The sequence below is a fragment of the Thermobia domestica genome, chromosome 16 (assembly GCF_964235325.1).
Source record: "Thermobia domestica chromosome 16, izTheDome1.hap1.1, whole genome shotgun sequence".
NCBI lineage: Eukaryota > Metazoa > Arthropoda > Insecta > Zygentoma > Lepismatidae > Thermobia > Thermobia domestica.
This window is the reverse complement of record NC_137469.1, coordinates 54133415-54157460: the sequence shown is the minus strand read 5'-3', so window position 1 is coordinate 54157460 and position 24046 is coordinate 54133415. Positions and strand designations below refer to the sequence as shown.

Here is a 24046-nt window from a genome sequence, read left to right as displayed (position 1 = left end):
TTAATATGTATCCAATTAATATGTATTAATTTGTCTCTTAATATGTATCCAATATCTCAAGAACATAAAATATTATGTTCCATTTGTAATGTTTAAATCTCCATTTCATATTTTCGAATGTTTATGATAATCAAAGTATTAACATTCATTTTAATATTTTTAGTTATTAGTGCGAATTTTTGTTTTATTGTTTCATGACTATTTTTCATGATTTACAATTTTACTAACATCAAGAACGCTTAAACTCTTCTCTGTCTCTTTACTTTCTTATTCGCCTGTTCTACGTGCCTCTTGTTTCGCTTTGCTGGCCTCAGAAAGGTTCCTAACATACTTGACTCCTCGAATTGCTACCCGTTCAGCATGATCTGAGATATTTTCCAAGAAACCACAGCTCGCATACACTCCCATACTGTTTGGCAGGTAATGTTAAATCTTCTGCTTTCAATGGCTCCAACGGGTCATGTTATGTCACTGTCTTGACGTACGGTACAGCATTCTGCCATAATTTTTCATATAAACTTATGGACTGTGAGCTGTCTCTCCCTTCTCCTTGCTCGGTTCTTACATAAATTGTTGCACCAATGATTTGTTTTTACTCAAACCCTTCCTGCTCTGCAATCACAGAAGAAAGACCTCTTCTAGCTCTTTACTAGTGGGTAACGTTCCCATAATAGTCTACACCTTCCCACGTTGAATGGCTATGCTAATGCGTTGAATCAGGAAAAATTTTGCTCGAGTATCTCCTGATTTAGTTGATAGACGGTGGCTGATTTCATTTATAAATTTGAGGCAGCCTTCTTCCCAAGAACCGCTAGACTCAATTGCTATTGCAACAAAGCAATAGTTATCGAGTAGATTACTATATTTATACTTTTTTCTTTTGCTCTTCGAGCAGCTAAGAGTCCAGCTTGTACTAAGGAATATTGAAGGTTGGAGGGGGCATAAGTATCTGAACATGTGAAATCCCAAATCAATGTCTTTCCTTTCTTATATGGTACTACTGTCATACCATCAGGTATTTCTCCGTCTGAATGGCTACATCCATTCGGTTTCCTCACTGCTGGGATCCCCGCAGATATTAAAGCTCTTAATATTATATCATTCACACTTGCATGACGTGGATGTCTGCCGGCGCTTCTTTTGCATGACAAACCGTGTAATCCTTTTTTTTATCTACTACGGTGTTGCAATTGGGGCAGTTGTATGGTTCACATATATCTGCTTGCAACCGTAGAGCGACGGATACTCGGAAGCTCTCATTGGATAGATGTAGGCTCAGAGAAGGTAATGGTAGAGCTTGAAGCCATGCACCGTTTTCAGGGAACATGACCGCGAGAAGTCTGGTCTTATCTTCAATGTTATTTGTAGTCTGCAATAAAGAAGCTACGTGGTAATTAAAGATGGACCCATCCCAGGCCGACTGATTGTTACGATTTTCGAGAGCCGGAGGGTCTAACCCAACTAAATTTGTCCATTTAGCTATGCAGTCCAGTACATCTGGAATGGTGGTTTCGTCGTTATCCTATTGAAGAAGAGAGCTAATTAATTTTTTTGACTTGCACCATAGAATGACGCAAGAAACAACGGAATAGCCATATCTCTAGCGCGACGTATTCCAAAACCTCCATTTTTGACTGGTAATGAAGCTTGTATCCAAGAGTTGTTATCAAGAGGACAGTTGAGGATGGATTCCAGTCCAGTTTTAAGAGTATCGTCAAACTTTTCCAATAGGATATCTTCCCTTCAAGATGGAGAGCATCGAAGGAAATAAAATAATTTCGGCATTCCAAATGAAGCCCTTAATAAATAAAATACAGAATGGGCTGAAAGCTTGGAAAGTCGTGACTAAAAAATTCTAGTTTGGAGGTCTTGTCTAATAACATTTTGCTCTGTGCTTCTGTTGAGATAGCTGAACCTATAAAAGCTCTGCATTAGTTGGAGTAAGGAGCTAAATACCAGGAGCTGATTTGTTAAAGATATAATATAGGTTCGTAATTTGTTCTTCTGTAGCACCGAGGAATCCCACTTCACATTTGGAAGCCAATTGATGATGCATGTGTACGAATGTTGTCTAATGTTTGTAGTATTACGTCTGTATTTCCAGCTATTGTTCCATCATCCAAATACCAGACATTCAGCTCTGCGTTTATATTATTAACAATTGGTTGGAGAGTCATAGCAAACAGCGCTGAACCTAACGGATCACCTTGTTGAACACCTCGCTGTGACAGAATAGAGTTATCTCCTATATATAGGTTGCTTGGCTGAGAATAGCATTGAGAGATGTACGAAAAATATGATGGGAATTTGTTTTTAACAGATAATAACATGGAATCTCGATTTAATCCGTTGAAGGCATTTCTGAAATCGATTTTTAAAAATGCATTCACATGGGTGTGAGAAGTAAAATAATATTGCGGGCTGCATTTAACGCGGCTTCCGCCCCAAATAGGACGCAGACTCCTAGTTGGTGTGGATATAGTATGTTGATTAGTGATTCGTGCATCTTGTTGCAGATTATTTTGGCCGACAATCGTCTCCGAACATTGCCTACGAACATTGACCGAATACCACCACTTTTCTTAAGAGCAAGTAACGACGCACCGAAGAATATCGGTCTCAATATGGTGGGTACATTTCCCGATATAATGAGGAGTAACAGTTCTCTGATAGCAGTAATGAGATGATCTCTTGATTCGTAATTGTGGGATAGGACTAAATCTTTTAGAATTGAAGCTCTGAGGTTATCCATTCCACCGGCGAATCCAGAAGGAAAAGATTTAATAACTTTCAATAATTCCGTTGATGACACTTTAGTTGCTGATGCTTATGACTCTGGAGGTTCAGGGATGGCTAATAAATGTGAGTGAGCTGGATGTTTTGCTCTGAGTGCTTCTAACACTGAATTATCTGGCCTTGCTATTGAGTCTTCGGATGTTAGTTAGTCTTACTGCTCCTCTTACATCACCGTCAGATAGTTTATTTTCAATATTCTTGCTGTGGAATGATGTGGATTTTGACAAATCATAAACTTTGTATAATTTAATGAATTCGACTGACAAAGCTTCTCGATGATTATCAGAGCAGTTTCTTAGTCTCTGCTCCACTCATGTGGCGAGATTGGTAACTTTCTCGGCATATGGCGGAATACAGAGAACCACACAAGGGAAAAGTAAAAGATCTAGCCAAGCATCAATACTATTAGTATTCTTGACCTTTTGTAGAACTTCATTTAAGGAGTGAGCCATAGCTGGTCTGGCACCTCGAGGAACTCATGGGAGTGTAGGAATGTGGGACTTTAAATATTCATTTTAATTATTGATTACTTTTATGATATAATTGTCAAATGTAGTTAATGTTGTATAATTGAAAAGATTTCAATACTAAGAAGAGTAGGCAGGTATAGAGAAATATATTTCGGGGATCCAAAGCTTTTCGGGTGGATTCAAATTCAATTGTTATATTAAAAATTTGTATATTCATACCTAAAATTAGACAAACTTTACACAAAAGTCGGAATTTCTGACTCACTTCTTGCGTACGTCCCTGAGCAAGAGGGTAGTGTACACACTATAGTTAATTAAGATACAATAAGCAAAAATTGCAATTGGCTCTTAATCAAACTTTAATTTTAAACATAATTCAAAAAGTGTTTTCAGGGTGGTAATTACTTTTAGTAATACCCTCATAATCAGCGGCTCAAATCTGTCAACACTGAGGGGGACTGATAAAACCGTTCCCATAATTTTTTCCCCTTAAGCAATGTTCAAAATATTTGTGAAGTTGAAAAACAACTTTGTGGAGGATCAGAGTACCAGAGTTGTCTTCAACACTGGGAGACGACAAATTTGAGGCTTATTCTGGAGGAACATGAATTTCATCTCACTTTCCTTTGTGGCAATCTGACACAAATCATCACATTTCTCCCCAAAACGCACATTTCAAATCGGATTATTGGGCGGGACTGCTACCCAGTTCCAAGATTGAAGGAGACATGTCCCCCTCATCGCCCCGGCATTTGCGTCAGGCTTATAATCCTGGATTAATACTCCAGTGAAATATTTTTTAAAACCTATAGTGTTTATGATTTATAAAAAACAGAAACTTCGGCGAGTTGATTAACCTACTATCATTAGTTCATTTTTCTTTGGTTGATATTGTGCTTTAAATTTGTGAATGAAGATGGCGCACCTTGCGGAATAACTTAATATTTACTGTTGAGACGTAAAAATATATTAAATTACAAGTAACTCATGTGTAAATATTCAAATTGAATTTTTGCAAAAGTTGTTCTTTGATATTTGTGTTATACCTTGATATTGATAGTGATGGGCAAACATTTTTAAAAGGGGGCACGGAAAAAATTTTTTGGGTAGGCTCATATAATTTGTGAACAACAACAACGGTATAATTTAAAATTTTTATTACAAAAACCTTTCTTAATAATAAAGGATAATTTGGTAGAGTATGCATTGTTAAAAGTTTCTCACAGTCAGATGCAAAGTAGGATGCACTGATGATAAGAAACGAAGCTAAATTTGTCAGATTAGAAGTCATATTGTGGACCGGATAGAATTTTTCAGAGAGTCGAGTCTGGTCTGCGGACCATAGTTTGATCATCATTCTTCCAAACAATACAAATAATTGCTGTTTCGTTCAAGTTAGAAGAAGAGTGTGTTATTCACCTTCAGTAAATCATACTAGTTTGGGGGATATGAAGAAAAATTCAACCCCTTTGCAAAAGTTTAACCAAAAATTGTTGCGGGTGGTGTAGAGTATACCAGCTGGATTTTGGCTTTAATGCTTTTGGGTTAATATGTGGTCAGCACATCGGTTACCCGCACAATTAATGTACTCTTTCTAGTTTCCCCCAAGCAGCTCCTCAGTTGTTCTCAACATGCTAGGAGATTCAGTTTTGCCAACATTATGTCGTGAGTACGAAGGGTCACTCATCTTGCGTCTGACTACTTCGAGCACTCCTTGACTTCGCTGATCTCACGAGAAACAGTATTGCCTTGCGGCTAGGACGTTGACATATTTTGTAAAATATGTCCTTTAAAATGTGATTTTGATATGTTGAACGATGTGGCCCCCTAGACATGTGTACATAGGCCTACATACATACATATGGATGAACGGATTAGGGAAGTGGCCGGCGAAATAAAAAAAAAATCAGCATGAAATTTAGAGGCCGTGAAACATGTACACCTGCTGGAATTTCGAATTCGATTTTTGTTTCACTGTCACATGACTTTCTTTACCCTTATTGCCGCTCGAAAGTAAATATGAGATGCAGATCAAGTTTATACTATAAGCATTTCGAAAAGATCTATTTATACTTGACAGTATTGTAAAAGCGTATTGTTTAACTGCTTGTGGGGTAAGCATGTTGTAGTACAAGTAAAGAAAGCATAAAGGACTGAGAAATAACAACGAAATGGAGGTAAAATAAACAAATATATTTTTAATTAATCACGTCTACTTGCATGCACACCATCCACAACGCGACATTTCCTACAGACGCACACTGTGAATCTGCTATGCAATGCCGTAGAGAAACCACCTTGTATAGGTTGATTCTGTGACGATTTATGGTAGGGTCCTGAATTGAAATCCTGCCCAATAATTAGAATACCACCTACTGAAAAAGTAGAGACGGCTCCCAGACTTTCCAGTTTGTCCGAGGCAACAGAGATTTACATGATCTATTCCTAAGAATTGTTTGAAACTTGATATATCCCAGTTCCCTCCAAGACATAAGTTAAAATCATTCTGCGTTATTTATTTTAAAATCCCGCTTTTATTAGTCATTAACACTCAGCTGATAGAAATAATCTAACCTTTGTCACTCATATTTAATTTAACATATTAAGCTATTATTTAATTAATTCTAATGTTTCAACAAGAAAAGTGCATACCTATTAACTTGCCGTAAATTTTCATACACTGAGAAAAAAAGTTTATTCCTGACTGGTTGGAAAGAACAATTAACATCCAGACACCTTAGGATTTCCGCTGAAACCGCAATGAATCATTCGTTGTCTGTTTCTCACCAGTTAGGGAGTGGACCTCACACCATGTAGTGGCAGTATATACGGGCTATTATCAGAATGCTGTTGATGGCGAGTGTTGACTCATGAAAATAAGGTTTGGACCGTAAATGCATTCATACCACTGTAACAGACAAAAAGTGGTACGTTCGGACAGATTGACAGGGAACGCGAAAGAGTGATTCGATATGAAAAACATAGAAGACAACATCTGTACTTCATGTCACTCCCAGGTGCATTGTTCTTAATAGGAGTATCCCATAGACAATTCCCTCCGCCTCCACTGTTATCAGAACAGAAACGCAACTCTCAGCGTGATTGTAAGGTTGCCCTTGACACAGGTCACCATCTTTTTTCTGTGTCTGTTATCAAGTGTCTATATCCCATACACCTGTTCCGTACACTTGTTCTGTTCCGTGACAATACTCTTACGAGTTCCGCGTTCACTTAGACAGTGTTTTCTATCTTCTCCCGACATTACTCGCTTCTTTATTTTTCTCATTAATGAACCGCAGTGACAACAGTGTCAGAGCGCAAACCTCTAGCTCTTGGGGTCTCTCGTTCTATTACAGTTTCCACCAATATTTTTCTTATTTTTCTTATCTGCTGTACGTGCACTACTCTCTGATGGCTCTCTACGTTCGCTATATGGTATATTATAGGCACGGAAACAGGAATTTCTTTCGGAAGAGGTGCAAAATGTTTGAGGGACCCGAAATCAGTATGAGGATAAATTATATTAAAATTTATAAAATCACTCCTGAAATTAGGCTGAATTTTCAGAAAAGCCGGGATTCCGAGGGAAAATCCGGACCCTTAAGACCCAACCCCTGCGTATGTCCCTGCTGAATTCTACTATCGTTAGCTTGGTCCGGAAGTTACCAGATTAACGACGGGTCCATGCATATTAGAAGGTATTTTTTCTCTCCGTGTGAGGTATCCCGTGTTTTTAGTATATAAATATGTTAGCCCTAAGTTAAGAGATGAATTATACCAAAATCATTTTTTGTAGTGGTTATTGAACATTTCAACTACATTAGCGTCATTTAAGGTTACACTTTATGCGAGAAGGAGACTCTCCGCCGATATAACTGTAGTTTCAAGTTTTTCATTAGTATATTATTATGGGTGGACATAAAGTCTCCCCTGATAACAAACATTAATAAGAAGAAAACAAATAATGATAGAAGCATGTGGTCTGAAAACATCGGTTCTACGATACTTCAAAATTTTGCCACAGCCTGTGCTGCCATCTACTGCGGCTGACCGCAGTGCGACAGTTATTTGTTTCAAAATGGCGTCAGCAGAGCAGAAAGCAAAGTGTGTCTTGTGTATCATAAAACAAAATCTCCCTTCATAGTTCAACAACACCAATATTAACACCGTCGACATCAACCAAGTGTAATCATTCAATTGGACGGAACTCCTCCACACTGGAGTACTGATGTGTGTTCATTTCTCGATGAAACTTTTCCTGACCAATGGATGGGGAGAGATGGCGCAATACCATGGCCTCCACGATTATTTGCTGTTTTCCTATTATTTGTCGCAAATCCCATCAGAAATTGATATTTATTTATATTAAACTCAGACAGTTAGGGCAATTGGCCTCTGCAACACCAATGACACGAGAGATGTCAACCTATATTCAGTTACAAAAATAAAAATGAAAAGAAATCTTTGAGTTTTACGTCCCACGGTATGCCGGTTAGGCTGAAGGAGACCGTGATTATGAGAAATGAATTAAATGGTGGAATGAAGAAAGCGGGAGGAAACGGTAGAACCCCGAGAAAACCCACGAGCACGGTGTTTGTCCACCACAAAGTCCACACGGCGCGAGCTGAGATCGAACCAGGGACCCCAAGCACCGGAGATGAACGCTCTACCACTGAGCCACCGCGCTCCCCGTAGAAGGATAGATTATATGGAGACTTCAAATCTTAGTAAATATAGTGTGGCCCAAGAGTAGGAATACAGATCAGCATTGATCAAGTATGACATTTTACTTTATTAGGATAATGAATTTATCTGTTTCGGTCTGTCCCGAGCTTAAGATATATGTGAAAAGAAATTAAGAACAAATAATGAAGAAACTAAGTCAATACCTGTATGCAGTGGCGTATTTAGGGGGGGGGCTTCCGGGCTTAAGCCCCCCCCGAAATCTTACTTACTATAGTAAAGTATATGAAATATCTTGCAGAATTTTCACATTTTCAGGCAAAGCCCTCCCCGAAAGTTAGCAAAGCCCCCCCCGAAAGAAAATCGTAAATACGCCACTGCCTGTATGGATAACAATAGGTAAATGATATAAAATCTCATAAGCTGATCAGTACGGAACTATATACCTACTTTTGGACCATACTGTATTTCTTTCTGATCACCCACACTTAATTTTCCAAAAGAAATTAATAAATTGTATATGAGTCACGTATATGAAAGTAAAAGATACTTAGAGGCTTAAAGTAGGATACTTAGAATGTGAAATTTCAATTAAGTTTAAATGTTTCATATTACATTAAAAGATGACTCTAATTACTTGCGCCAGTGGCAAACATGATATCATTTTAGACAATTACAGAAATTCAAAACTAATATTAGATAAAAATAAAATAATAAAAAGTTTAGCTTTTTCAAATAATTGGTTTTAACGAAAAGAGTAATTTGACAACTTCATATCTTTGGTTGTTCAAACTCTTATTATTGGATTTGCAGTATTACTACACATCTACGTACAATTTGATTTCTAATATAAGAGTTTTCTGCTTCATGTTGCGGTAATCTAAACCAGAAATAGCAAGATTTGTTATGCGAAGGTAATTCTTAAACTTGAGAAAATATTGAATTTAATCTCTTTTGCACCTCACAACAGACTATTTACAAAGGTAAGACAGTATTTCTGTCAAATACATACACTACGTTGTCAATAACAAATCTCAACAAAACTGGAATAATACAGGGTGATTTTAAAAAAAACTCATTGATTACATTTGAGTCTAGAATTTCTAACTGAAGTCCGATTTTCATGCAGTTTATGGCAAATGATCAAGGAAGGGTGGGAGATTTATGGAACTATGTTTAAATTCATCTGGGATAATATCGGCATCGCCTCAAGAAAAACAGCAAATATTCGAATGCAAAGAGGTGCGGTGCACTGTGGAGATTTAAGTTTTCCTCGTTAGATATCAACCGCGCCAAGTTAAATAAGAAACAGGAAACTGGGAAATTGTATTGGGAATTGTGCTGTACAGTTCTTTACTACTGTGTGGGTATGAACAGGACACAGTGAGAAAAGTGTACACAGTGAGTTTGTCGTTAAAAGTTTTTGGAGAACGGAATCTGTTGTTGTTACGCAAAGGACACTTAGAAACAAATTTTCCTCACGTTCTGCCCCAGATAGGAACATAATATGGTCGCTAGTGAATAAATAGCAAGAAACAGGATCGCATCGGACACTGCAAACTGGTGTTGTGCAAGATGTCAGTTATCGACTCCTTAGGTCGCCTAAGGAATCTCTCTTTCGTTTGTCACAAGAAATCAACGCGTGATTTATGAGTGTTGTCACTAACACTTAATTTGTGTTCTCAGTAACACTTAGTTTGTATTTTGCAATTTCGCTACAAAAATCCAAAACCTCATTACAATTGTAAGGTACACTGGCGAATATTTGCTATTTTTCTTGAGGCGTAGTGAACATAACCCCGGATAAATTTAAACAAGTAAACATAGTTTCATAAATCTCCCATCCTTCCTTGATTATTTGCCATAAACGGCATGAAAATCGGACTTCAGTTAGATATTCTAAACCCAAATGAAATCCGTGAGTTTTATAAAAATCACCATTTACTAAAAGTAGCAACAAATAATGAATAAATAACTACTATGGAAATTATTCATTAATAGAAAAGTATACAACTATTAAAATTTACAGTATAAACTAAAATTAACTCCTGGCTCAATACTCCTTAAGAAGCCAGTGGTTACTAGCCATTTGTGGCCCTCATGCCTTTGGAGTGATGTGTGGTCAGTGCATCGACTTCTCTAATCGTTAATTCTGGTTTCTTACACCACACCTTTCTCCTTCTTTCTTTCAAGTAGCTCTCTAATTGTCCTGACAACACTCGGTAAACGCCACAATATCAACACCATCTGGTGAGAGTGCGAACGGTCACGTATCTCTTCCCTGTCTACTGCTTGACTTCACGACAACTGTTCCATTGCGACTAGGACGTTGACAAACTTTGAACTAGAATGTCCTAAATATGAAAATAATCTTAACACTTTTTGTAGCCTATTCCTCGAATATAGTTTGAAGGAGATCTCATCAAAGCTCACTGGTTATCTCAGAGTTGATATGTCCTAGGATATAACATCTAAACTTACTTGTTAGCTTTTTGTAACTGTTAGCTATCGAACTTCTTTCTATGAGTAGTAATCATAAATAAATTATATGCAAGAATTATGGAACAGACAAATACAAAAAAAGTAATAATAAATTTGTAAGATATGCAAATTAATGCCCATACCTACAAAATACAGTTCAATTGTAACGTTAGGAGTTTCTCTCTGGTTATTTTGCCGCCCGGTGGATACACAGAAAGAGGGACATATAGACGAAACTACTACAAATTGGAGGCTGTCTCTAAATCCCATGCGTACACTAATTTTGGGTTTTGTCCAGCAGAAGGGGCACAAAATATGGAAAATTTACACAACTGCAGGGTCGGATTAAGGGGGAAGCTTAGGGGGCTATAGCCCCGGATCTCTAGGTGGACAGAGATCTGATCAAAATCTCAACTTGCTATCTAAAAAGAATCACGAATATATAATCATCATAAAATAAAATATGACCAAAAATATAAAACATATTGTACTTTCACAGAAATGTATTAGGTGAAGTCAGCAGGGGCCACATATATACTTCTTTTAGCCCCGGGCCTCCAGATGCATTAGTCCTGCCCTGAACAACTTAAAGAAGAAATGCATTGCTATAACAATTTCTCAAGTAAGTGGTGAGAAATAAATTGTATGTTCATATACATTGTATCATGTCGCTATGTATAATAATGTGTAAGTAAGAAAAAATACATCGTTATATATTTTTATGCGATATAAAGTTTTTTAAAACTACCTTCTCGTATAAGATTATCCACCCTCGCTGACACTCAAACTCGCGCTACCACGTGGACCCTATTATTGTACTTCTGTCGTAACTCGCATAGAAGAATTCATATTATAGTGATCATCTAGCACAGGTTTGTTTGTGTTTCTCTCATCGTTTTTAAGGCATTCTTTACACATTGTATCCCTGCTAAAGTGATTCTACACCCAGTAATGCAACTCTTCTTTTAAGAATTAGCTTCTAAGGCACTAAAAGTGAATTTCCTGATGAAAGAAGTATATTTCTGTATCAATATTATTAACACCCTCCTGCGGAAAAGAAATACATTTTTGTATCAGTCATACCATACCATAATATTTCTAACTCAAATTTTATATTTATTATATACCAGTTTAACTTTTATGTGGAACTGCTTAATGCTTTATCTTTTGCACCAATATCAATCAATCTGGACTGTGTACTGGTTGATTTTCATTAAACAAAATCCTTTCTTCTTCGCGATAAGGGAATTACCAAATGGCTGTTTCTGAGAAGAAAGGAAAATGAAATGAGAGCAGCAACCAGTTTAGTAGATACGAATAAAATGAACGCAAGTAGCCTAATTAAATGACTTTCTATTTATTTTCGCCCAAACAAATGAAACATAAATTCGAACACTTCTGTTGTAAGTTAAAATTGCATTGTTCATTCTTTACTTCATCTCGGATGAAATAAAAAGCAAGTGTTTTTCCGTCACTTCTCTCTCAAAAGGCGGAGCGTCGCTCCACTCCGCTCCGGCTCCATCATAACCCTATGTATTACTTATATTTAGCACCTCAGGGTGGGGACATGTAAAATTGAAAACGACTCCGAAGTACAGTTCCTACTTTGTCCTGGATCTTGTTGTGTTATAAATTGTTCATTACTGATATAGATGGTCTTGGTTCTGTTTCATCCCGTCACTTACATGGGAAATACAAGTGAAGGTTGCATGCAACTTGACTTGGAAAAGCTTTAATAATGATACTTTTGGATACGACAAGACGATGATTAAGAATTATTATTTGGATGTCAATAATAACCATTTTTTAAAACTATTCGCACTATATTCGAGTCAGTGGAAGGCTGAGGAAATGTAAATAGCTTAATGGGAAAAATGATAATAATACTTCAACTGAAGAAATAAACAAATATTAACCGCAGAAATGCTTGCTACCGTTTTAACTGAGGAAATAAAAGGAGAGTAAAGCAGCAGGAAAGCAAGAGATGTAGCCAGTGGCGTATTTAGGGGGCTTCCGGGCTTAAGCCCACCCGAAATCTTACTTACTATAGTAAAGTATATGAAATATCTTGCAGAATTTTCACATTTTCAGGCAAAGACCCCCCCGAAAGTTAGCAAAGCCCTCCCCGAAACAAAATCGTAAATACGCCACTGGATGTAGCAGAAAATGTAGGCGATTATTTCAACTGATGAAACAAAAGTAGACTCCAGTTAATGCTGAAATCCATATATACTTGCCAAAGTGGGACTTCTTCAGAAGAAAATGGCAAACAGACACGATGAAAGCAAACATACATATTTACGCATTTAAAAACTTGAATCTCTGTAAGACTAGAACAATGAAATATCAGTATTACGTAGTGATACAGGAGGTGCAATTGGCGCAATCAGTTTTAAACTAGAGATCCCGTCTTTCCACACCTACCACGAAGACTTCCCTTGGACATCAAAGAGATTTCATTCCCAAGATATGTGGATGTCCATAGGACGCATCACTTTTGCCAGTGGACGTTCCGTGGACATTCGGTGAAAATCTATATGTCCATTTGTGTGTCCCTGAAACGGGATTGTCTGCGGAATTCCTTTGGAATATTTCTATGCCCTTTGCAAGTACAATACGATTTTCGGACACCAAAATATTGACCCATGACAGACATATCTCATTCAAATACAAGGGAAATTCTCTGAAAATTTCTATTATCCTTAAATTTGTACTGGAAGCATTAATTTTCCGGGGCATTTATGTGACCTGTAAGACATTCAAAGTACGTCCTATAGACCTGATGTACAATGTAGGGCACATAAGTCATAGTTTTGGATCTTTGAACATTTTTCTTCATTTTTATTGTATTTATAAGTGGAAAAGTAGGGAAACGATTCTAGAAATAGTGCTTACAACTGTTAAGGGTTTCTGGATTAGAATTTAGTGTCCCTTTCAGCACATAGGCTATGAGATTTGGACCTGCAGCTTAATGTAGAATTCAACCCACAAGAGTTCCTGCTTGGAATTGAACACAGATCTCTCGCTCTGAAGACGCGTACGCTAACAACATGGCCAAGAGAGAGCTCTTACAATTAATGAGTATCTAAATGCATCAGGTTTGTGAGTTTATTAACCCTTTTGCACCTAGTGTACCTTAAAAGGTACACTTACGTTTTCGTTTATGGGATGCCACATGGACTTCTTTATCTGTTATAATTTTGCACACAGGAGTTTTATAGCTCGGGTATTAAGTTGAACTATACAAGTAGGGTTTGCTTTCCTTTGTATGCTTTCAAAATAACTTGTTAAAAAAATAACGTCATACTCGAAAAAATGAAATTTTAAGACATTACATAATACAGTTTATTTGATAGTATGAGTGCTATATTTAACTCATAATCGAGATTGAAGATAATACTTAAAATAATAGGAACTAAAATTCTCAGCTGCTACAGTCTATAAAGAACTATGCCCAACCAGCAAGATTTAATTAGAGGAGGAAGTAGACAGTACGTTGATACTCTTCGTCATCATTTTTGGCATTCTAGTCTGGATTTCACTATCTGTTAGTTTGTCTCCAAATTTCCTCACAACGTTTGAGCCAATACTAACGTCAATCTGTCGCGGACTAAGTTGGATTAGAGCCTAGCGTCCCGTTGAACACCGAGGGTATATGTGATGTATACTTATACCTTAACGTGGGATCCAAACCACATGAGCTTCGGAAAGGCGCATAGCATGTTTACATTAATCAAGCCATAAACGAGTTTGTGAACTAAGTGCGGTTACCAAAAGTATATACCGAATGATGATAACAATCTAGATTTTAAATAAAGTCAAAAACACATAATACAGTTAATTGCAGTTACGGGCTATCAGAAACATTGTTGCTTGGTAGTTGGATGATTTTGGGTTTAATGCCAAACATTCCTTCATTTTAATCGGTTTTCAAAAATGGACGAAGCTATCAATCAAACCTGTTTTTGTGTATGTTCTTGATATGTTCACATATATAGTAGATTTTAATGATTATTCTAGGTGCCGCGGTGGCTCAGTGGTAGAGCGTTCACCTCTGGTGCATGGGGTCCCTGATTCGATCCCAACTCGCGCCAAGTGAACTTTGTGGTGGACAAACACCGTATGCGTGGGTTTTCTCGGGGTTATCTCGTCTCCTCCCACTTTATTCATTCCACCATTTCATTCATTTCTCATCATTACCGTCTCCTTTAGTCTAACCGACATAACCAAGGAACGTAAAACTCTAAGATTACATTTCATTTTTTAAAATGATTGTTCTATTTTTTGAAAGAGTTTATTTTCCCGGTAAGCCCGGTATAAATATTTTTGCGATAGATACAACGGTATTAGTCTTTGGAGCTAGACAATGAAATATTTCAGTGGATGCTGGGCTAATTATGGCCAAGCAACGTGATTATAGGCAACCGTACATTGCTTAGCGTGATTATGGTTGCATAACAGTTTAGGATTTATACTTCAAAGTTTCGGAACACTTTCATAATATATTATACTGTCTCTGCTCTTCGTAACACTCTAAACAAGTAAATTACGTATGTGAAGTCAGTTAAGTCTTGTTAAAATGAAATTTTATAATTATTATAATTCCTCTGTCATACTCGATGCTATATTTATAAAAACTTAGTTTCTCTCTGTTCTTGATCTTGCATATAGGACAAGTAAATACGTATGACAATCATAAGTGAAGCGATGAAACACGATAACACACAAAATATCATCCCAATGACGTCATGCCATCTAATTAAATACGTTCCCCATTTGTAAGTGGAGACTTATGTTACATTCTTGTTGGTGACATACTTGCAAGACACACTAACAAAATTACATAAAGAACAATACAACCACTAAATTACTAAAAGCAGTAAAAAAGAATAACACCTATAATTACTATGAAGATGACAATATCTGACTTGTACAGTAGCTGAAAAAAATATTTTCATATCCTTACGTTTTTCATTTCACTGTAACCTTTGAAGAATTGGTTGGTTCCAATTACACTATGATGCCTTATAACGAATTACACTTTCTCTACTATAATCACAATAAAGAGTCATTTCAGATTTTATTTAGGGTTAAAAGTACTTTTCGTGTAAAATTACTTTTCGTTATTCATTTGTGTATTACCGAACTATGCATTTAAAAAATACACATTTGAACCTAAGCTCTCCTGCTCTTCTCCTTGCATCTCTGCTCCTAATAACACCCCTAATCACGATGTACATGATAGATGTTAAATTGCTAAGTTTTTCAGGAACGAACGTATAAAAGATGTATATGGCAACTGTATTTCTTGCTCTGCAAAACTAAATTAGATGTTTGACTTTATCTTTTTTTTTATTTGTTTCTCTGGTTTTGGGCTAGTAAAAAAAAAAATTACGACGAATTGCTGCTAAACGTTACATATAAACCACTGGCTGAAGAGAAGAGGTTACCTTCTTCTAAACCATGCCCAATTTCGGAACGATTGTAATTCCTTTGAAACAATTAATATAGCAATCCATAACACTAAATATACACTACTATTTTAATATCAACTGTAATTCTACTTTCAAATTAGTGTCTAATTATTTCTATTGGTTTTTTGAGTTGCGGTTTAGCATTCTGCTCAACAACGAGGTTACATGATCTATACCAACAAGAGCAGGTATCCAAAAGACATAACTCTTGTCAGGAATCGAACCCCTGGGTCTCCCACGCCGATGACACGTAAGATTTACTATTGATGAACATTAGTAATTCTCCTAATTTTATTGAAAACTTTACAAAGCGATTTGACGTTTGAACGTAGCGCAACAGGGCCATGGGACGTCCAGCACTTCCCATACCTGTTCCGGGATATTCAGGCTCACAGCAGAAACTTCTTAGATTTCAACGGAATATGTCTGGCACAAAACAATATTGAATGACCAAAAGTAGTCTTGTCATTATCCCGCGGAGAGACCAGAATTATCTCATAGGAATCCCGCAAGAAGCCATGTTTTCTAGACACAAATGTACACAAAGATTTGTACTTGATGTGAATGGGAAGTACATTAGCAAAAATAGGATATCTCAAGGCGATTCGAATCTGACGTCCCTCATGTTTATGGTTATGTGGCTTGTAATAATGTTTGAGAAAAATAATAATAAAATACACACTAGACTTGTTTCATTTCTTACTGTACGTAGAGAAAGCAAAGATTTAGACGTAAAGTTTGGTTAGTTATTTAATTTGAAGTATGATGTCTTTTTCAGCACCGGGACTATATGAACGTTGATCCACGGCTTAAAGTGTGATCCTAATGTCATGAGCTCCCACTGGGATTGGACCCGGGTCTCCCACGCTGAAGTCGCGTACGTTAACCATGCATCAAGGAAGGAGCTCTAAATGTTAAGAAGTGGCAATAATAAAGCAAATAATAAAACAGTCCTCTCTCAAGAACTTTCCATTGTGTGGTGTTACTTTCTCTTTGTTCATTGTTTCTCCCTTCGCTGCCAACGGTAATTTCTTTTACTGAACAAGCAACCTGACAGTAACCAAATTAGTTGGATTTGACAGTTCATAAAAGTAACACTGTTAGTGTTATTTATTCAATTTCCGTGTTTTCTACACATTTACAAAACTTACAATTTACGTAGTCCTTATTGGACTTTAATTATATTGTAAGATAACAATGAAATAGTGCCAAATACGGTGAGGAGACATTCTTGTTAATTTAGAACTACTTTTGCCAGAATATTTGTCGATATGTCATTGCATATAATTTAAATTAAAATTTTAACACTGAAGTCTGCCATGTTTGATTAGTGGTTCTCTTTTTTTAAGTATATTTTCGGGTATTGTCACAATGACTCATACCTTGGTATTTTAGGAGATAACGCAAGTGTGTGTGTTTGTATTAGTTTCTTTCTACGTTCTATTCTTTAATTGATATCGGGGCGCGGTGGCTCAGTAGTAGAGCAGCATTCACCTTCGGTGCTTGGGGTCCCTGGTTCGATCCCTGCTCGCGCCGTGCGGACTTTGTGGTGGACAAACATCGTGCTTGTGGGTTTTCTCGGAGTTCTTTCCACTTTCCTCATTCCACCATTTCACTCATTTCTCATTATCACCGTCTCCTTTACCCTAACCGGCATAACCGTGGGACGTTAAACTTAAAGATTTCATTTCATTTCATTTTCTTTAATTGATATCGTTATTATTTACTGATTTTATTTATCATTGTCTCTGGTATCTAAATTATATTAAGCGCATTTTTTAATTTATTAGATGATTAAAGAAAATCTGTATGTTTTCCTACACAATTCAAACCTGAAAACCCTATGAAAACAAGTTACATACAATCTCATATATCAAGATTGAATATTTTTATAAAAAATAATGAACTATTTCATATAAATAAATTTATTTCGTGGAATCCAATGTAATAAATTATTTAGGTATTTTTTTACCTCAACAAGAATTTTACTGAATTTACCGCTAATTACCTTTCTCCTTCTAGCGTTACCAGAGAATTTAGTATTTGGAGTTATACGTAATACCGCCTATCCGTGCCAAAACTATATGGGACGAATATTATATAAGTTCAACGTAGGATTCAAAAAGCGCACTACTATCACCGGGGATTGAGCCCAGATTCTTCACCTGCGAGGTAAGAATTACAACTATTCAACCACAAAGGTTCTTATCATTATTATCAGTGTTGCCTGATTGATATCTCGTCTCGGAGAGCGTATTTGTTTCTCCTGGGAGAGTTCTGACTAGCTTCTTAAGTTGTCACGAAAATTCTACCTCGTTTTCGTGTCATTGGCCAACTTGGAATCATGATGCAAATATGTAGTATAAACTTATAATATTTTCTAAAAAAGGGTAAATACGATATTGTAATAGAAGTAAGACATAAACAAGACGTCAATATCCAAGAGAATAGTTAATATTGATATGTCTGAAATGTTAGAAAATAGCTACTGTAAAAATTTTTAACTTTGCCTAATATATCTAACTAATACAAGTACAAATTATAAGTGCTTAGTATGAAATATATTCCACAATGATATTATGTTTTGTATTACAGTCAGTGGCGTATTTAGGGGGGCTTCCGGGCTTAAGCCCCCCGAAATCTTAATTACTATAGTAAAGTATATAAAATATATTTCAGAATTTTCACATTTTCAGGCAAAGCCGAAACAAAATCGTAAATACGCCACTGATTACAGTAAAAGTAACAGGAGAATATAAGTACAATTAATACAAAAATAATTCCTATTAAAATAAAGCTTTAACAGTTAATAATGTTCATTTTAATACTCGTTTTTGGTTGTGTGTTCGGTCAATCAATCACAGGACTCTGCGTTATCAAACGCGAACGGTAGCGATTAGACTAACAGGGAGGGCGGATTTTTGTGTAATCTAACAATAATGTTATATTAATAACCGTCGTTAACAATACAGTAACTGGACATTTGTTGCTAGATTTTCCCATGAAACAAGTATGGAGACAGTTTTAGTCTCGAATAGCTGTCGTGATATTAATGTATCAGGAAACGTCTGTTTCCTTGAAAGAACTCGATCTCTTATCACATCTGGTTACCTTGGTTATTATTTGTTGATATTTTAGTTTTCAATAAAAAAAAATTTCCTTCTCGTTGAGTTTAAACTCCCTGTTCGGCACCAAGACGATATCGATTATCGATCAACAACTGAACGGCGGATCCGGAACCCATTATCTCCCATCGGGAATTGAACCAGGGTCTCTTATGTCGAAGGAGTGATGGCTGACCAATTGGTATCGCGCAAAAAAAAAAAGTATCCAAGGTGATGAATACTCAAAATTAGTAATGACGTAAGATTTAAAATGAAGCAATATTAGGGGAAATTGGAGATTATTTCGCTCCTTTACACTCCACTTAGTAAATGGCAATCTTGAACTTTCCTCGTAATTACATCTTTTTTAGAGTATTCCTCATTTTTGAAAATAAGATGATATATCTCAGGGAAACCATTCAAAGCATGATCTTGGTTAGATATAACTTATGGATTATATTGAGCTTGGAACTGTAACGAGTAGTGCATTGACTCGTATGAGAGGAATTTGGGTTCGACTCTTATTTTAGTCATTACCTGTTTTTTACAGTTGCACTGGAAAACACTGTGGTATTACCTTAAATTAATAGGACACATGAAGAGCGTTTGAAGGCTTAGTAGGAGAGCCCTCACCTCTGGTGCGAAATACATCTGGTTCGATCCCAGACTATGTGAGTTGGCAGTAAAGAATATAGTATTTTTTTTGAATTTTCGGGCTTGTCCTGTTTTCTCCCACATTTTCATTTCACCAATTATTTTATTATCATCCGCTTTTATTAACCATTCGTTTCATTTAGCCTAAAGGGTACACTCGTTGGACGTAACGCTAGAAATATCACAATTATTTCATACCATACACATAATCCCTAACTACTAAGCATTGAAGCTACAAGACTACGCATCTACACATTTCAGGTAACAAAAGTGTACAGCATGTTTAGAAAGAAGATCTTCCATCTATATAACAAAATGCAAAAACGTCCAACTTATTATGTGAAAACAAGAAAGAAACGTTTTGATTTCGAATAAAATGTTGAATAGGGAACACAATACTTTCCAGACGAGTGATTCCAGTTCGATTCCCGGGGAGATACTATGTATCTTAAACTTAAAGCCTTGTCTGGTAAATTATATAGTTTGATGAAAGAAAAACTTGAGATCTAATTTAAAAAAAAAGCGAAGTAATTTTTATTTTAATAAACACTTTTGAGAAACAACTACTGGAGACATATAAGCTAAGATAAGAGAAAGTAAGTTAGCAATTTTACAAGATTATAAAATGAAAATGATAGTAGCAAATCAACATGCTTTCGTTAAAGTACATCTTTGGTAGTTTCCACATGATCAGTAATAGTGCAGTATAGCATAGTATAGCCTAGAAGAGTAATTATAGTATATTACATATAGTAGGGGTAAGCGTTGTACCTTTGAAACAATGTACCTTTGAACACCTGTACTTTTCTCGAATTCAGAGCTATCTAGGTGCAGTGATTAAAATTCGTTTGAAAGAGTGAAAAAAAGCACTACAAACGCGTTTGGCTGTTGTTTACTGAGTGTTGTGCCGAGTAATGTTCCTTTTGATTTTTTCACCTCCAAAACGAAGATTTTTTGTAGTTACCTTTTTGAGTTTTGTGCACCTCGGTTTTCGCAACTTGTGATATTTATTTGTCCAAACTTGGGGTAGAATCATTGGTGAATACAGTAATATTTTACTTTTAACATCTGTTCAATATTTAAGCTAGTGGAGATCTTTTTTTCGTAATGGTGACCCTCTTGTACCTATGAACGTTAATGCATCGTGCACCTTTGAACTATAAATAATACTGTTTAAAGCTACACAATGTAAGTAGTTAAAACAATTGATATATTTTATATAGGTTAGGTTAGGATATAAAGTTATTAATTATAATTTTAAGTAGTTTCTATATATTCGCTTATTGTATAACATAATGTTAAGAGTTGTATATGCTCAACTTTATTGTTCACGAGTTTTTGTTAGAACTTCTCTTCAATTTTTAATTTAATTAATAAAATTTTGAATTCTGCGGAATTGTTTATAGCTAAATCTTTTATTGCAATTTATAACTGTTAATATTTGCTTCTTCTTTTCATATTATTGCCTCAGAAACGTTGTAATAATGACTTTGTTCAAAGGTACAAGAAGGTCTGTTCAATGGTACACGACCATAATGTACCTGTGAACAGAACGGATATGTTCTTATTATATTCTATAAAAGTTAATGTAATTACGTAACACGTTTAAAAATCATCCTATCTGATACCAAAGAGATGGCACTTCAAATATACGACAAAAATTGGGGGGAAAGTGCTGAATATTAGCACCAAAATTTCAAAGACTCTAAAAGTGTTCACAGGTACAACGCCTTCCCCTAACTAATGAAATATAATATAAATAATATGATAACCCTATAATATAGTGTAGTTTTGGTAAGACCAGTAAATTCTGCAAATATTACAATTAAATTTTAAATAATAATAATAATAATAATAATAATAATAATAATAATAATAATAATAATAATAATAATAATAATAATAATAATAATAATAATAATAATAGTGTACACCTTAGATCACTGAAATTTAACTGATATAAAATTACAATTAATTTGTAACTCTAATCCTGTATAACATTCCTCATACCGTGGTTCTTAGAATATGTCTTAGATTGAACAAAAGGCAAAAATATTTTTAAAAAATAACCAAATAAAATTCAAATACATAGCTCCTTCGTGGCTAAGCGGTTAGCGTACGCGCCTTTAGCGTGGGAGACCCGGGTTCCATTTCCGGTGAGAGCTCATGTGGTTCGGATTCCACATTAATCCGTAGGTATACGTCTCATATAGCCTCGCTGCTGAATGGGACGTTAAATTCATAGTCAACTCAACTCAAAATTCAAATACATTGTGTATCACAGAATACAGTTAAGAATCTCTACCAGAGTATAGAAATTACACAAACAAGCTTATTTTACTTTCGTGGGACGTAAGGATAGAAATATCACATTTAATTAATACCATACACCTAATCCCTAACATTTTCTCAACTTTTTTATTATTAACCTACCTGCTGTTTAGGATAATCTAGATAACCTTTCACTATCGAAAGATGAAAGTAAAATAGATTTTCTTCTACTAACACCAACATACAATGAACGTAATTTTTATTAACATCATTTGAAAAATATAAGTATACTGATTTATGCTCAAAACAGTGAAACAAAATTATAAATTTGCTTTCGAAAGAGACAAATGTAGGTTGGTTTGTATAGCATTCTCAGTAGCAAAGAAACTATTAAATCAAACGTTTGAAAACCGCTGTCTACGATAACAAACAACGTCGTATGATTTTTGTTCATATCTATGTATATGTGTAGGTTATACTTATAGTTCACTGTACTATTCTAATCAAAATAACACCAATATCACAAGCCTAGATCAAAAAAAAAGACTTACTTTCATAATATTAAAATACCTTATTAATAACAATATTTCAATTTCTTATCACTGGATGATATACATTCAGCAGGGCAATTCACATCTATATGACAGGTACTCAGCTTTAACAAAAATATACAGCAAGGTATCATGCAACGTGCAATAAGGTAAGCTATACATTCTAACATGTTGCTTAGAATAAGCCTTAATTCATTAATATTAAATGCCTTATTATATTCTACAGTTGTTCAAACAAATTTGTGTTATATCCATGCTCAATATGAAGTTATACTATTTCCTAAACGTGTTAGTATTTCTGCTAAGTTGCATCTAAAATATTTCAAGTAGTCTATGTGCGTGAAGTACACGTTTTCCGTTGAACATTTGAACATCGCGAACATGTGATCTTACCTCCCCTTATTCAAACACATTGGATTTTCATACATGCATAGAATACCAATCTGAAAGGTTCGTATTTTGTACCAAATTGCAAATATTTTTCAAAGTCTTCTTTGAACGTTACCAAATGTATAATTAACTTAATATGAATTATTTAATGAAAGTCTATACTACCAACAAAAGTGAAAAAAAAAACATTCTGCAGGATGCCTTATATTAAGAAAATTATGAGAAAATAATTAAAGATATTTTGAACTTACCGTTGTAAATATCTTTCGGCTCCATCTTTCGTTGAAGTTCTGATGATCTACGGATGCTGATTTAAGACACATTCTTAAATTGTAGAGACAGAACTGGGAGGGTAAAAATCATTAAACTCTCGTGCACACGAACTGTTTCATGTACAGTTAATGCAACACTGTCCTATACACTTCCTGGATATACGAGATCACAAATCGCAAAGTCAAAGTCTGAAAGTAGATTTACTCTTACGAAATACCTCATTGAAAACGATATATACATGTCCACAAAGATAAAATCACGTTTTACTGTCTCAGGCTTTGCAATCAAGAATCGTAGTCCTGTGCCCACGATGCACCGTATTATTAGTGTAAAGTTCGAAGACAAATGTTGTGCTTCACAGACTGTTCAAGGAAGTGCTTAATGAGAAGGTTTATCCTGCAGATGCTACAACTTGCCCACCTAGAAGAGACTAGCTGTACTCGCCACACCCCAAATCGCGCGTCCGAATGCGATGGTGAAGGGCGCTTGAATGTGTCTGGGGTGGAGGCTCAATGTTGAAGCCTGACTCTGAAGCCAGCCGATCGAACAACCTGAAACAGAGCTCCCCGCTTCACCGCGCTACCCCCTTCACTACGTATGTGTGCGGGAGAGGGTGTGCATGTGAATGATTCTCAATGTAGTAGTGTTTTGTCCCTCTCTTACGTCCCTTTAGGACTCTACCTGCTGCACTGCTAACTCTGTGGGTCTTCTAACAAATACCCTTCCACCCGCACTTTATCTGTGCCATTTTGCGCGCGCGCCCCCTCGCGTCCCCGCTTCAAAACCTCCCTGTTTTCTAGACTTGTTGCTTTCCCAATAAGCTTGCGCATGGCAACAGGTCGCCCTTGCGCAGAATCCGAAAAACCCTTTCTCACACCATCGTTTTTAGGGCCAAGAGC

General features: G+C 36.0%; 1 long non-coding RNA gene across 2 annotated transcripts in view; it reads right to left on the bottom strand.

Moving 5' to 3' along the window:
• The window catches only part of LOC145673058 (uncharacterized), a 290475-nt gene extending 266633 nt beyond the window's left edge, over nt 1–23842 (bottom strand). For both annotated transcript variants that reach the window (XR_014128713.1, XR_014128712.1), the window contains exon 1: nt 23126–23842. This is a non-coding gene — a long non-coding RNA (uncharacterized LOC145673058). The remainder of the gene's footprint in view (nt 1–23125) is intronic.
• Nucleotides 23843–24046: the final 204 nt, after the last annotated feature.